General features: G+C 46.2%; 1 long non-coding RNA gene across 1 annotated transcript in view; it reads left to right on the forward strand.

The window, feature by feature from the left end:
• The first annotated feature begins 5072 nt into the window (after positions 1 to 5072).
• Positions 5073 to 13825, forward strand: part of LOC131403673 (uncharacterized) — a 114497-nt gene continuing 105744 nt past the window's right edge. The window contains exon 1 of the long non-coding RNA XR_009219470.1: positions 5073 to 5100. This is a non-coding gene — a long non-coding RNA (uncharacterized LOC131403673). The remainder of the gene's footprint in view (positions 5101 to 13825) is intronic.

Here is a 13825-nt window from a genome sequence, read left to right on the forward strand (position 1 = left end):
GTAGTCCTGTCTGCACACAGTGAGTTCCCCTCCACCACTGATGGGCCAGGCCCTGCACAGCTTTCCATCTCTTCTACCTCATGGAGCCGGCACAGCCACTCTGTGGAGCAGGTACTGTTAGTGTGCACCTCTACAGTCTGCAGGTGGACAGCAAAGGCTTGGGGGTTCTGGAAGTTGCCCAGGTCATATGGTTGGTAAGGGGTGGAGCTGGGATTTGGGCCCAGATCATGGGAGTCTGGATCAGGTCTGGGGCAACGATGGCAGAGGGAAGGCCTGCCCCTCCCCGCCCTGAGAGCCCAGCTGTTCACCACATCCATCACGATCAACTGCTCCACCACCAGCTTAGGAGAGAAGGCCGTGAGGTTGGGCTTCTTCTGACACTCCTTAACAGCCACAGGTGGAGATGGACTTCCCACTAGAAATGATGGTGTAGGTGACTTCAGCTCAGCAGCTCTCACTCCTGCTGGAGCCGATGTTGGCACTTGCTCCAGGTCCAACACTGCTGATGGAGGGGACACTGGCCTCAGCACTAGTAGTGGTGATGCGAACGGAGCTGTAGCCAGCTCTACCTCCACCACTACCCACTGCTCTGCTCCTGCCACTGGCTGGAGCTCTGCAGCTGGCGTTACAGTGGGATAAAGAGAAAGATTCACCCACATAGCTGACTTTCCTTGTGTCCTTCTATACACAGGAAAGATCCCACTTCCCTTCCAGGAATATCCAGCCTGCAGTCCCCCTTACCCTCTGCCTCTGCCTCAGTGGCCTCCAGAAGCTCACACCGGGCAAGGGTAAGAGGGTCATGGCAGCTCAGCTCCGAAACAGGCAAGGTTACCTGCGTGTACATCCCCTTTAGCTTGAAAAAGGGACAGCCCCAGTCTGGTCACGCCCTAGTTCTGGTCCAACCTGGTCATCTCAATGTCCTGAGTGTGGAGACCCTCTGTTCCTGTTCTCATCTCAGAGCAGCACTGGATGGTGTTTGTGGCCTCATGCACCTTCCCCTTGCCTAGTGAGTTTGTGAAATTGAAACCATTGGGCAGCTCCTCAATGACCTTCTGACTGGAGTTCTGCAAAGACTGCTCTGGAGCTGGGCCAGAAGGAATCAAGGGCTGCCTGCACACTGCCACTGGCGTCATCCCTCAAGAGAAAGTCTGCTCCTCAGTTCAGGCACAGAGGGACATCCTTGCAAGGAACTGTGGTCAGGCAGGAAAAGAAAAGAAACCTCTATGGCTCAGTAACTTAAGAGTAGAGGAGCTCACCTTCTCATGCTGCCAGCCACGACCTGGGCTATGAACATGACAGGTCCACCATGCTTCAGACACCTGACAACCAGAACCTGCCCAGGAATGGCCTGCCCCTCATACCCTGCCTTCTCCCCTCCACACAAACACACACAGACACACACACACACACTATGAGGAACAAGGGGTGTGGGGCTGATCAGGTGGGATCACAGTTGTGTGCTGGCCTGCACTAGCCTTTCCCGGGCTGTCCCGTGTTACCATTCACTGCCTCCTGCAAGACGCCCAGAGGCGTCGGGGATGAGGGCTGAGCCAACGTTGGCAACGACCAAAAAGCTTCTTTTTCGGGTTTTTTTTTTAGCCTAGATCCTCCAAAAGTTGGGATACAACAACAAAATATTTTTTCCTGTTGACTGTCTCCAGTCAAGTGAGCTAGATGGGGGGCTGTGAGTGCATGGTTACCAGAGTTCTAAGATATGTTGAGGTCTATAACCAAGGAAGTGAGGTCATTTTTCAAGATTCCTTTACCTGGGCTCCTTACCTCAATCAGACTTGTCCAGAGCTGGCCTCTGTGCCCTGGCTGCTAACTCTTCTCCACCATGTCATCTCTTGAACTGTACACAAGAAGCCTGCACAGCCCAGGCCACAGCTCCCTGGAAACCTAAGTAGGGTCTTAGCTTTGAGGAGACAGAGATGAATGTAGACCTCTTTGTTCTTACCAGTTTTTTATCCTGAGAAAGTCCCTATACCTCTCAGGTCCTCCCCAGTCCCTAAAGCTGCACCATGGGGATCAGGCTAGAATCTACTTCCTAGGGATGTCACCCGGTGTATATGACATAATATCTATTACCCCTGTGGGCTGGTGTCCCATGTACCTAAGGTACAAACTTAGAGATGGAAGAATAACAAGAAGGGGTGACAGGTAGCACAGAACACCACTCAAAACAGACCTGGGTTCTAGCAATGTGATATTGGAACAGTCGCTTCCAACTTGTCCTCATTTTCATGTCAGCATCATGAGGAGGTTGAAACTAATGGAAATTTAGATTCTGCCATCCTGTGGCATAAAACCTTTCAATTGTTTCCTGTTTAATGGAGAATGCCACCAAAGTGCCTCGTCTTGGCCTATGAGGTGGGCAATCTCCACAGTGGTACCCAGTAAGCCCAACCTATGGTATAGCCATCCCAGTGGAACCACTAAGTAGTTAGTAACTGGTTTCTTAACATAATAACAGCCAAAGTGATGGGATGTCTTGTCTAAATTATAACTAAAAAAGTCTCTCACTTCCTCTTACTCACTATTTCATGTTCCATCACTCTCTCTCTCACTCTGTCTAATCTCTGTAACTGAGGAATCAAATACCAGTGTTTTGGGGCTGCCCAATGTGGACGCCTATAGAGGAAAGAAGCACGAGATTGCCCAGGCCAACAGACAGAAAGAAACTCAGGCTCTCAGTCCAAACTGAATCATGAAAGCTGAGAGTGAACTTGGGGGCCAGTCCTCCCCCAGTTGAGCCTCAGTTGCAGGCCACACAGGGTGATGATGAGGTAAGAGGGAAGAAAGGAATGTGGGAGCATTCTGCCTGCTCCACCTGGAAGGGTGAGGGCGAGAACAATGTCATGTGACACTGAGTCCTCAGGAGAACCTGTGAGGTAGCTGGAGTTCTCACACCTTCCAGATGAGGATACAGGCTCGGGGTGGCCTGGCCCAAAGCCTAAGCTCACACCCAGAGAGTTGGAGCTGGGCTTGTTCTAGAATCACAACATCTTGGAGGATAGAGTGCTATTGGTACCAGTTGCCTGGAGTCAGATGTCCAGGGTCAGAGGCCAGTGGTGCTGGAGAGAAATGTGGTGAGGGGGCTATGGCCGTACTGACACTCTCCTAGACCCTGGCAGGAGGGGCCCTCCACGTTTGCCCCCCCGCAGATCAGCCCCCCATAGAGTACAGGAGAAGCAGCAGCAGCAGCAGGTGAGTGTGCCTGTGGGGGAGGGGTTCTGCCATCTCAGATGCAGGCCTCAAATCAAGAGAGGACGGCCCTTCCTCTTGCTGCCACAGTGCCTGAATCCCCCAGTAGAAGTGACCAGGAGGAGGGCCTGGAAGGGCTGGTGCAGGATGGGTTGTTGTGGGGAGGGCCAGAGACCGCATACCCTGTGATTTGCCAGAAGCCGGCCCTGGGAGGTGACGAGGAGGAATGTGGTGTTCTTGGGGTGTGAAGGGAGGAGGAATTGAGGGGAGGCTGCTAAGGGTCCTAGGCTGCTCCCCATGGGAACCCTTGGGTGGGCCAGGAGGCTGAGGGTGAGGACTTTTCAGGGGAGGGTCTGCAGGGCACCAACTTGAGACCAAGGGCTCATGCCACCCACACTGCAATGTCACAGAGTGTCATCCCCTATCTTGGCACTTTCCTTGGTCACCTGCTGATGCTGCACCTGCTGATGGGTGATAATCTCGAGGTGGGTGCACCTGAGGACGAGGCAGGGAGGACCAGGTTCCTGAGCTTGGGCTGCGGAAGCCCCCGAACTGAGCTCTGATCTCTCAGTACTTGGCACATCTCTCCTGAGAGCCTCACAGCCGCCCCTCGGAGTTGGGACATCAGACACATATTATGGATGAGTGAACAGAGGTTCCACCTGAGACACCAATTCCAGCTCCCCAGGCTGGGGAAGCTCAGAGCTGCCTGACGGCACAGCTGCGTGAGGTTTGATCTGAGCTGGACTCAGCCTCTCCCTCCCATGCTGCCCGTAGAGGGAGAGAGGATTCTGGCCCCTCCAAGTCAGGCAGCACATAAGTGGCTGAGCAGCCCCGTCTGCCTGAGGCCTCAGCCTCCAAGTCTGTCAACAGAGAGGGTTGTGCTGCCAGGTACATTAGCCTCTCCCTCATGTCCTCCTTCTCTGGAACCCAGAGCCAGGCCTAGGTCCAAGTACTATTTTGTCTGCATGCCTGGTCCCCTCTGGAGACCTGGCAGTAGTGCAACTTGAGAAGGGGTGGGGATAGGGGTCTAGTCAGGCTAGGGGGCTCTGTGTGATTGACTTTTGCTGTCTGCCTTGCAGGGGAATGAGATCAACCTGAGAAGAGGACTGAAGTTAAGAGCTGCCGCACCCCCTGCAGGGAAGGGGAAGGAGGAGGAAATCAGAGACCCTCTGGACATAACAGTCCCTGGCTCCACCCCCTGTATCTTACATTGAGTGGAAGAGTTTGATAACAGAGAAGTGGGAGACCCATCCAACTGGCGGGTGGGTTGAAGGGATGATGGCATCAAGGAAAATTTCCTGGAGGAGGGGCTGATCATTCCCATTCTGTGAACAGGTAGAGCCTGGATGGAACTGGAGGGAAGGACAGTTCCCAGAACTGGTCCCCTGCCCAACGCCTCACCACCCACAAGGTCCATGCAGCATCCCCTACTCAGGCCCTATCTGCAGCATCTCATTCCCTCTGGTCCCAGGAATACCCAGTCATGAGGGAGATCCTGCTGCTCCAGTTGGCTACAAAGAATTACAATCTAGAGCCCGAGGAGCGATTTGTGGCCTGGTTCCAGGACATGGAGCTGCTCAACGAGAATGATAAGTGAGGCTGGGCAGGAATTGGGTGAGGGCAGGGGTGGACTCTCCCTGTTGGCCAGTCCACAGAGCCTGTCTCCGTGTCCCCCCACTCAGCCCCAAGCCTTATTGCATGTCGACCTCTGGGACACCCAGACTCCAGCTGCTGGGCAGTCAGTGGGGGGACAGCTGAGGTGTGGCTCCTGTTAGGCTCACAGGTGCCTCTCTGTCCTGGAGCTACAACCTGTCCTGCCAGCTGGACACCCAGACCTAGTTGGCCAGCAGAATGCTCAAGGATATGAAGAACCCGCCATCAACAAGTTCAGGGGTGAGTGAGTGTCTGTGCTGTGGTGACTGACTCCTATTGGTTCAGTAAAACTTCGGAATAAACGTGCCCTTGGGGAATCGGACAACTGGCACTGGGATCCCAGCTCCACTACTGAGCAGTCCTGTGACTGGGGTGACTCTCTTTTGCTTCCTGAGACTCCGTTTCCTCCTCTGTGAAATAGGTGATACTAAATGATCTCTTGCGTGGCAGGGACAAATGGGGTACTGGTGGATGACAGCACTGAGCACAGAGCCTGGAGCACTCAGTGCAGTGGGGACAGGGTAGGGGGCCATGAGTCTGAGGGAGGCCCCCTAGGATAACCCAACTCTTCTACTCAGTCCCCAGGCCCCAACACCAACCCCCGTACTAGTGGCCGATCACAGCCCCATCCTCAGCAGCGGGGACACAGCTGGGAGGCTTGGGATGCACTGGACCAGCTCCTCCCTTCTGACGGGAAGCGGAACATTGTAAGATGATCTCTGAGGTCCCCTTAAACCCAAGAGAGAGGGGACGACCTCACCCCAGCTCCCTGATGTCTCTACACCAGCACCTATTCACACAATGCGGAGGGACAGTAGTTATTTGTTGTAAACAATAAATGCCATATTTGAATATTATATTAAAGTCCTGTACTCTTTACAGTCTGAGAGTTGTGGTGTGGTTCTCTCGCTTTCTGTAGGCATGTAAGTGAGACACTGAATCTCACATTTCTCCTTGAATCACGAACTCTCCTGGGTAATCAGCATATTGTATGTGGGAGAAGGGAGAATGTCCAGCCCTTCGCTGGCTAGTGGGAACACACCCAAGTCCCCCTAATTCCGAAGACTAGTTCATTTCAGTATCATTCAGCTCCTCCAGGGGCAGACATGGCCCCCCGCCTGTTCTCTTGGGATTTTAAGGTTGAAGGTACTTTCACAGGCAGAGCTACAACCACTGAAATGTGGGTGTCTTTAAAACAGAACTACCCAGGACCATGTCATGCCACAGGCAGGGGCTGCCTTTCTACATTCTTGAGGAACAGGGAACGTTTTCTATTTCTCTTGTTGAGATTTCTTTTGACTAAATTTTAGGAACGTGTAGTTTTCTAGCTCAATTTCTGGAATAACATCAGCTCTAAGTGGTGAAAACAATGTAAAAAGATCAAAACTTGTACGTGGAGACGACAAGGCCCAAGGAAGCTCATTAACAAATGTACTAAATGCAGGCAGGACCTAGCGCCTGAGGCCCCTCTAGGGGCTCCGTGTTCACCCCTGACCTGGATTTGAATCCTGCTGTGATCCTTGTCCAAGACACTGAATTCCTTTTCCTGCTTGTTTTGTATCCAGGCGGAAAGATTTGTGAAGCAGCTTTTAAGGCTACTGTTGGGCCTCGTTCCATAAACATGACTGCTCCCTGTCAACTAGGATTTTCAGCACCCCTGCCTTCCTTATGCAATTCCCTTTAGGGCAGACATTCCCCAGAAGGCCCCAAGCCTCCTCCCTCGCTTGTCCTGATGGATCCCCGGTGAGCTCTACTTTGTCAGTATAAGCGACCATAATCCTGGCCAGTGAGTGACCTCACACTGTCCCTTGCTGTCCAAGGTGACTTCTGAGCCCGGGTCATTCTGAGGTCCATGGCTTTGGACAATCCTCCAGTTTACACACGAAGTGTTGGTGTTACCAACTCGTCCAAATGGGGCAATTGGGCCCGAGCCCTTAAACTGTGTCGCCCCTGGGTGGTTGTGTTCTTGTCCCCAGTCCTGTGCTGTGGTTACATTACCACCACCTGCTGGGGTGTGAACACTGTTTGAAGCTTTGAAAGATGAAGCATGACAGGGGTGTGGGTGTCTCCAGCAGGGAATGCCACTGAACTGGTGGTCCATGGACGTGCATGAACACAGCCTTACCAAATAAAATACTGAAGTGCTTCCTATCTGGTGGTGAAGACACTGCTCTGAGCTCGCACCGAGAACCCACATCATGACCAGAAGCTTTCAAAGGGATACCAAGTGGCATTTTGAACCTCATCACTTGGGAACACCCTGTAAGACAAGGACCAGATGAATCGCTTCGCACTTGTGAATTGTCCCCTCATTTCTGATGGCTGCATGTGTCATCCAGACACACAGGCTGCACTCTGCCGGGGAAACCTTCTCAGGACAACCAGAAGCTGAAGATGAATCCTGATTCCCGGCATCCCAAGCCCTTCCTGACATGGCACAGTCACCCAGGAAAGTGATTTGGTAACAGAAAGACTGGGAAGGCCGTACTTTCCCTCCAAAGAGAAAGAGAAGTGCCAACAGTGAAAGCTTGATCCCTCAAATAGACAATTAAATCCCAACAAGCAGTGGGTTCTTTCAGCATTACTGATGCTGAAAAGATCTCTTTTGATAATAGCACGATCCCCCAACTGCCATATTCATCTCCATGAATCAAATTTCCAACACATATGGATCTAAAAAATTGAGGGAAATCTGGTATTTCCTTAGATGCAACTCTGAATTAGCATGCAACAGAGAACAGAAAAATTGAGACCTTGAAGTAAATATCTAATTTGAGAACATCAACATAAAAGTGCATTTGAAATAATATTTTGGAATCTATTGGAATATTATACAAAAAGAATAATCCACTTTTAGTAAGTTTTACTGTGACTGAGAGGAGAAAAACTGAATCACCCCGTGACGTTGATAATTCGCTGCTAACTTTAAAGTACAAATAAATAATATACATAGTAAAGGAAAATGAGAGAACGGCATGAAAAAGGAAGATCTTTTTCTCCTTACCTGAAACTCAACCTCTCACCTCAGAAAGAAACTGTTGTCTACATTTTATATGTCTCGAAACACAGTTTAATAAAAGAAAAGTATCAATATATTTTAAAGTTTCAAGAGCTCAAAGCAAGGAAACATTAGGGACGCTGCCAAGAGACCTCACTGAGGAGCCTGTTCCATTTCATCCGCTGTCAGGACGGCCTTCTTAGACCCTCATTTTCTCTGTCTTGCTAACAAGTGTGTCCGCCATCAGTGCTATCACCAGTCTCGCTCCTGTGCTCTTCACTGCCCTTTCCTCCTTCCTGATACCTCCACAGTGGAGTTGTGGAATGCACAGATCAGTTCCTGGAATCATCTCTGCCAAATCTGAAGTCCAGCAGGAGTGGGCGTGGGACCTGGAATGCAGACCACCTGCGAGCACACCTGGCAGGGATTCACCTGTGTGACTAGGTGCAAATTTTTACAACGTTTTGGCATGACTGAAAGGACTTAAGTGTTGTCCTGCGATGCTGCAGGCCTGGAGTCCTTGCGGTTTCTCGGGCCAGCAGATCTGGTGGGGCTGGTCCAAATTGTCCTCTCAGAGACCATTCATTGCCAGGATGGGATGGGATTCTAGTAACTGGCCTCTTGAATATGTCACTGGACATCCTCAAAAGAATGGAAATGCTTAAACCTGGCTTTGGTTTGGACTGTTTCCCACAGTCAAGCTGCTTCTTCTGTGAAGACGTGACTTATCATCCTTCTTTTCCTCTTACTCTATAAATACAAATCATGAAACTGGGTCAAATGATAAAGGAGGCCTGCCTTTTTAGGACAATTATCTTGGCTGTTTTGTACTTCCACCCTCCCTCTATCCTCTGGGGATTGATCTGACCTGTGTCCTGAGATGTCATCAGGCAGATTTGCATCAAGAACAGAAAGTTCAAGGTCAAACTCAAGGATCCTTCAGATCATTTCCCCCTCCATCCTGTTAACATGCCCTCCTTGTTTGAGTGTAATTCTATTCTCTTCTTTTCCTTGTCACTCTCAACCGCACAAGTCTTGGCACTCCATCTCAGGACAGTCGGTCCCCAGTCCTTTACTAAATCCCAAATCTTACCATTTCTGTCTTTTCTGTCTACTCATTTGCTTAATCCATTGACAACTTGGTGTTCATAGAGATTAAATCAATAGTGACTTTATAAACCACCATCTGTTAGCAATTTACTCCCATAACCCAGATGTTCACATAATCCAAATGGTTATGTTCAAAAGTAAATAATTCAGAAAACATATTCACCCACCACAAATTCCTGATCTTTAATATTTTTATTCATACATTCATACAGTAGATACCTGTCCCTCAAGATCAGTAGTAATGCCAGATCAACGATTCTCAACTTAATTTCCTCCTACAACTATCATTCCTGGATTCCATGGACTATGATCACAATAATTTCCTTGGAAAAATAAAAAATTCCTTACCACTCATTTATTTTGTAAACCTTCAAACCCAGAAGGTCCCGATTATCTGCCATACCACAGCTACTGCTGATCTTATGACAAGCTGAAGAAAAAGCATGAAACATGATCTTTTTGTACCATTGTAAATACAAAGCCATCTGCATCAACTGGGAAGCACCCATAATGCCTGGAAATTTTGTTTTCTTTTTTTGTTTGGCTCAAAAACAAAAAGACAAATCAATTTAAAAAATGGTCAAGGGACCAGAGTAAAATTTTTCCAATGAAGACATACAGGTGGCCAGCAGGTGTATGAAAACGTGTTCAGCATCACAAATCAGGGAATGCAAATCAACAGCACAATGAGCTATCATTTCACACCTGTTATGATGGTGATTATCAAAAAAACTAAAGATGACAAATGTTGGTGAGGATGTGGAGAAAAGGAAACCTCGTGGGAATGTAAACCAATACAGCCATTATGGAAAACAGTATGGAATTTCCTCCAAAAATGAAAACTAGCCTATGATCCAGCAATCCCACTTCTGGTAGACACCCACAGGGATCGAAATCAGGGTTTCAAAAAGATACCTGCCCTCTAATGTTCATTGCAGCAAATTCACAATAGCAAAGATATGGAAGTAACCTAAACGTCACTGATGGATGAATGGATAAAGAAATGGAATATTCGTCAACATTGAAAAAAGAAGGAATTGCTGCTATTTTTGACAACATGAATGCACCTAGAAGACATTGTACTAAGTGAAATAAGGCAGACAGAGGAAGACAAATACTCGCTTATATGTGGAATCTAAAATAGTCAAACTCACACAAGCAGAGGTTAGAATGGTGGTTGCCAGGGGCTGGGGAGATGGAGAAATGGGGAGCTGATATTCAAAGAAACAAAGTTTCAGTTATCTGGAAATCTAGGATATGACATAGTGCCTACAGCTAACAAGACTGTATTGCATGCGTTACATTTGCTAATAGAGTAGATATTAAGAGTTCTTACAACAGAATAATAGTAATAAAGGAGGTGAGAGAAAACTTTGGGAGATGATGGATATGTTGGTGGCCTTGATGGTGGTGACAGTCTCAAGGGTGTATGCTTATGTCCAAATTCATCAAGCTGTATATGGAAAAGTATGACATCATCGTTGATTCTTCTGCACCTTGAAATATGCCATGTCCTCATCACAAGATAAAAAATTTGTAACTCTATATGGGGACGGATGTTAACTGGACTTATTGTGGTGATCATTTAAACATATATACAAACATTGAATCATTATGTCGTACCGCTGAAATTAATTTAATGTTGTATGTCAACTTTATCTCAATTAAAAAAACACAACAGACAAAACCATTTGAATACTGTATATGAGTTCAGTGAATCTCTGAATCTGCCCCATTCCCACATGGGAATTACAGGAAGCAGAGAAGATGATGTAAGATGGAAGAAAGTTGTACAAAACAGTATTCAAATTAAAATCATTTAAGTTGCTATCAGCTCCTTGTGGCAAAGTTCTGTGAGCACCGATCTACTTTCACATTTTTACTGGAAAAACATACTTTCACATCCAACCCATAATAGTTTCATCATTTTCTCTAATAAGAAAATTTCAACTTAATTAATAAAAAGAAAAGCATCTCTTATGTATGAATAAAGTTAGTGAACTTTACAGAGAAAAGAGCATATTCACACAATCTCAATAAAGGAAACAGAAGAACTGAATGATGATCAAATCTCATTCAAGCTTATCTTTGAAAGTCAGTAAAAGCAGGCTATCTTTTCAATGATGTGTGTAGAGCTATCAGACTTGGAAGATAGAAATAGTGGCCTCCTCTGGAGCAAAAGACAGGCATGCTTACTGCCCAGTATAATAAAAATAACACCTCCCCCCAGGGCAAATGTTAGCAAACATCCTGCCTGTTATTAAAGATTTGAATTCATTAGGCTCTGAGATCTTGCAACCCTTTGCATGTCACCTGGCCCACTGTGTATCACCCTGTAGGAAGTGTGGTTTAGTGAACCGGTGCAAATGTTGATACTCTGGCCACTGCTATTCTTGTGTCATTAAGTTCTGTGTCACTGACGCATGGGACTCGTGACTTTTGCCAGCATCTGTAAGACCATTGTAGGCTAACTTATTAGCTTGCAGGTAAGGTAAAACATCAGACCTTTCACAGTTCCTGACAAGCCCTTAAAATAACTAGTAGTCTTAGGAATAGAGGCTATCCAGAACAATATGCATGGATGGTCTTCATAGAAGACTTCATGCAACCAAAAGTTTAATAAGTCTCTCTGACCTCTTTTATTTCTACCCCAAGTAGAAGGAGAGGCACCAAGCTATTACAGACCTAGGGCTTATGCAAGGCACCTGGAGACCTAGTGACCAGAAACTTCCCATGGGGAACAAAGACAGATGGGCAAATTTCCAAAACGGACCCATGGACCTCCCAGTCATCAAAAAGACAGTGCATTATCTTAATTTATGATGACTTGAGTCATTAAAATCTTGTAATGGGCCCAAGATACACTTCTAAGAGGAGTGAGGCACATGGCAGTTGTAAGCAGATTAACACACTTGGTCTATATTAAACTCTGAACTAACTTTAGTGTTCTAATCTATTAAAAGGTACAACAAATTTAATTCGGTAGATTAAATGATATTTAATGGTATCCCTGATTATTACTCTGCAATAATGAACAAGAAGCTCATGTAAATAACTATAATTGGTCTTACTTTAAAACATGATAGTCAGGACTGTTTGAGATAAGCTGGAGAGAAGGAAGGGGAGAAATAGACAAAAGTTAGCTGCTCTGAAGCCAGTGTCAAGACCCCTGGATCTACATGTAACCTAGGAGATCGAGGCAAAGGGCTGTGCCCCTAGATCCTCCTGCACTGTGGTTCTCAGGGATGTCACGGGGCTGAAGCAGCTTCCTGAATCGTGTTTACACGTCCATGTGTACAATACCCCTGACCACAGGGATGAACCAAAATCAATCATCCCTTACACCCCTCTAATTAACAATTAGATTTCAGAATCATTGTATCATTACATGATCATTTATTCTTCAAACCTGTAGGATGCCGAGCCAAAAGAAAATCAAATATCAATGGATTCTTTTCTTTGAAAGACCAAGATGATCTTTCACACTTGGAATCTTGATTAGAGGATAAATCCATCAAATCAATGAAAACAACTTAAGAAATGGACAGAGGGATGTTTCATTCGTATATACATTTTGCATTGTTGCAAAAATAGAGTTACATTTAAAAAAATTAGAACTTTTTGAAATTTCATAGATATTAAAGACTTTGTTCTGCATGTACTCCCTTTGGTTTACCAAATCAAACTCACTCTTTAATGAGCATTTCTAACATTCAGTGTTAGTAACAACAGTTTTTTTAAATTCTTATTTTTCCCATGTCAAAGAACAAGGGCAGAGGTCGTAGAGAGGTCAAGTTTAATCTACCTAGGGATGTGGCAGCCTTAACTATGGATGTTCAAGCCAGACATTGTCAGCAGAACCATATCTCTTCATCAATAGGTGAGTTTTTACTAGTAATCACAGAGACTTGAGGATATCAAAGGAAATTCTTCATTAAGAACCAAAGTTATAGATTCCTATCTTGGGTTCATTACTTTGAATTTTTGACCCAAATCGTATGTATCGATTGGACCATGTTCAATTCTATGATCTTTAGATGATGCAGCCTACAGCTTAAGAGAAACAGATACAACACCAACATCTTATCTTCTGTGAAGCCAAACTCAGAGCCCCTGGAGTCAGAAGTTTTCAAGAGAAGAAAAAGTCATCCTTCTTCTGAACAAAGATTGTAGAAGCTATACAAACATTCAACTTTATTTATTTTGTTTTTTATTTTTGTTTTGTGAGGAAGATCGGCCCTGAGCTAACATATGACAATCCTCCTCTTTTTGTTGAGGAAGACTGGCCGTGGGCTAACATCCATGCCCATCTTCCTCCACTTTATATGGGACGCCGCCACAACATGGCTTGACAAGCTGTGCGTCCGTGAGTGCCCGGGATCCGAACCCACAAACCGCGGGCCGCCGCAGCGGAGCACATGCAAATAACTGCTTGCGCCACCGGGCCAGCCCAAACATTCAACTTTAAATTGTTAACTTGACTTGTTAGAATGTGATGCAGCAAGCATAATACCTTCTAAGTTTCATGATTTTTCTCCAGAATACTGAGATGGATGACCTTGAAATCCCGTTTCTCCATAAATGTCTTGATTCAGAGATAAAATTAATTTCCCTATAACATAATTCCCATAAAATTGTTACAAATATATCATAATCTCTGACTAAAAGGGAACAAAGCAAATTGAGCAGTTGAATAGCAGTGTAATAAATTCCATACAAGGATCTTACTGCAGCATTATGTATAATAGTGAAACCGGAAATAACCCCATCTTTATCAAAGAAGAAATAAACAGATCATGGTATTCCTCTTCTTTGGAGTAGCTCTAAAACTTCTAAAAAGCTAAGTTAGAGTGACGT

This window comes from Diceros bicornis, unplaced genomic scaffold (genome assembly GCF_020826845.1).
Source record: "Diceros bicornis minor isolate mBicDic1 unplaced genomic scaffold, mDicBic1.mat.cur scaffold_77_ctg1, whole genome shotgun sequence".
NCBI classification, from domain to species: Eukaryota; Metazoa; Chordata; class Mammalia; order Perissodactyla; family Rhinocerotidae; genus Diceros; species Diceros bicornis.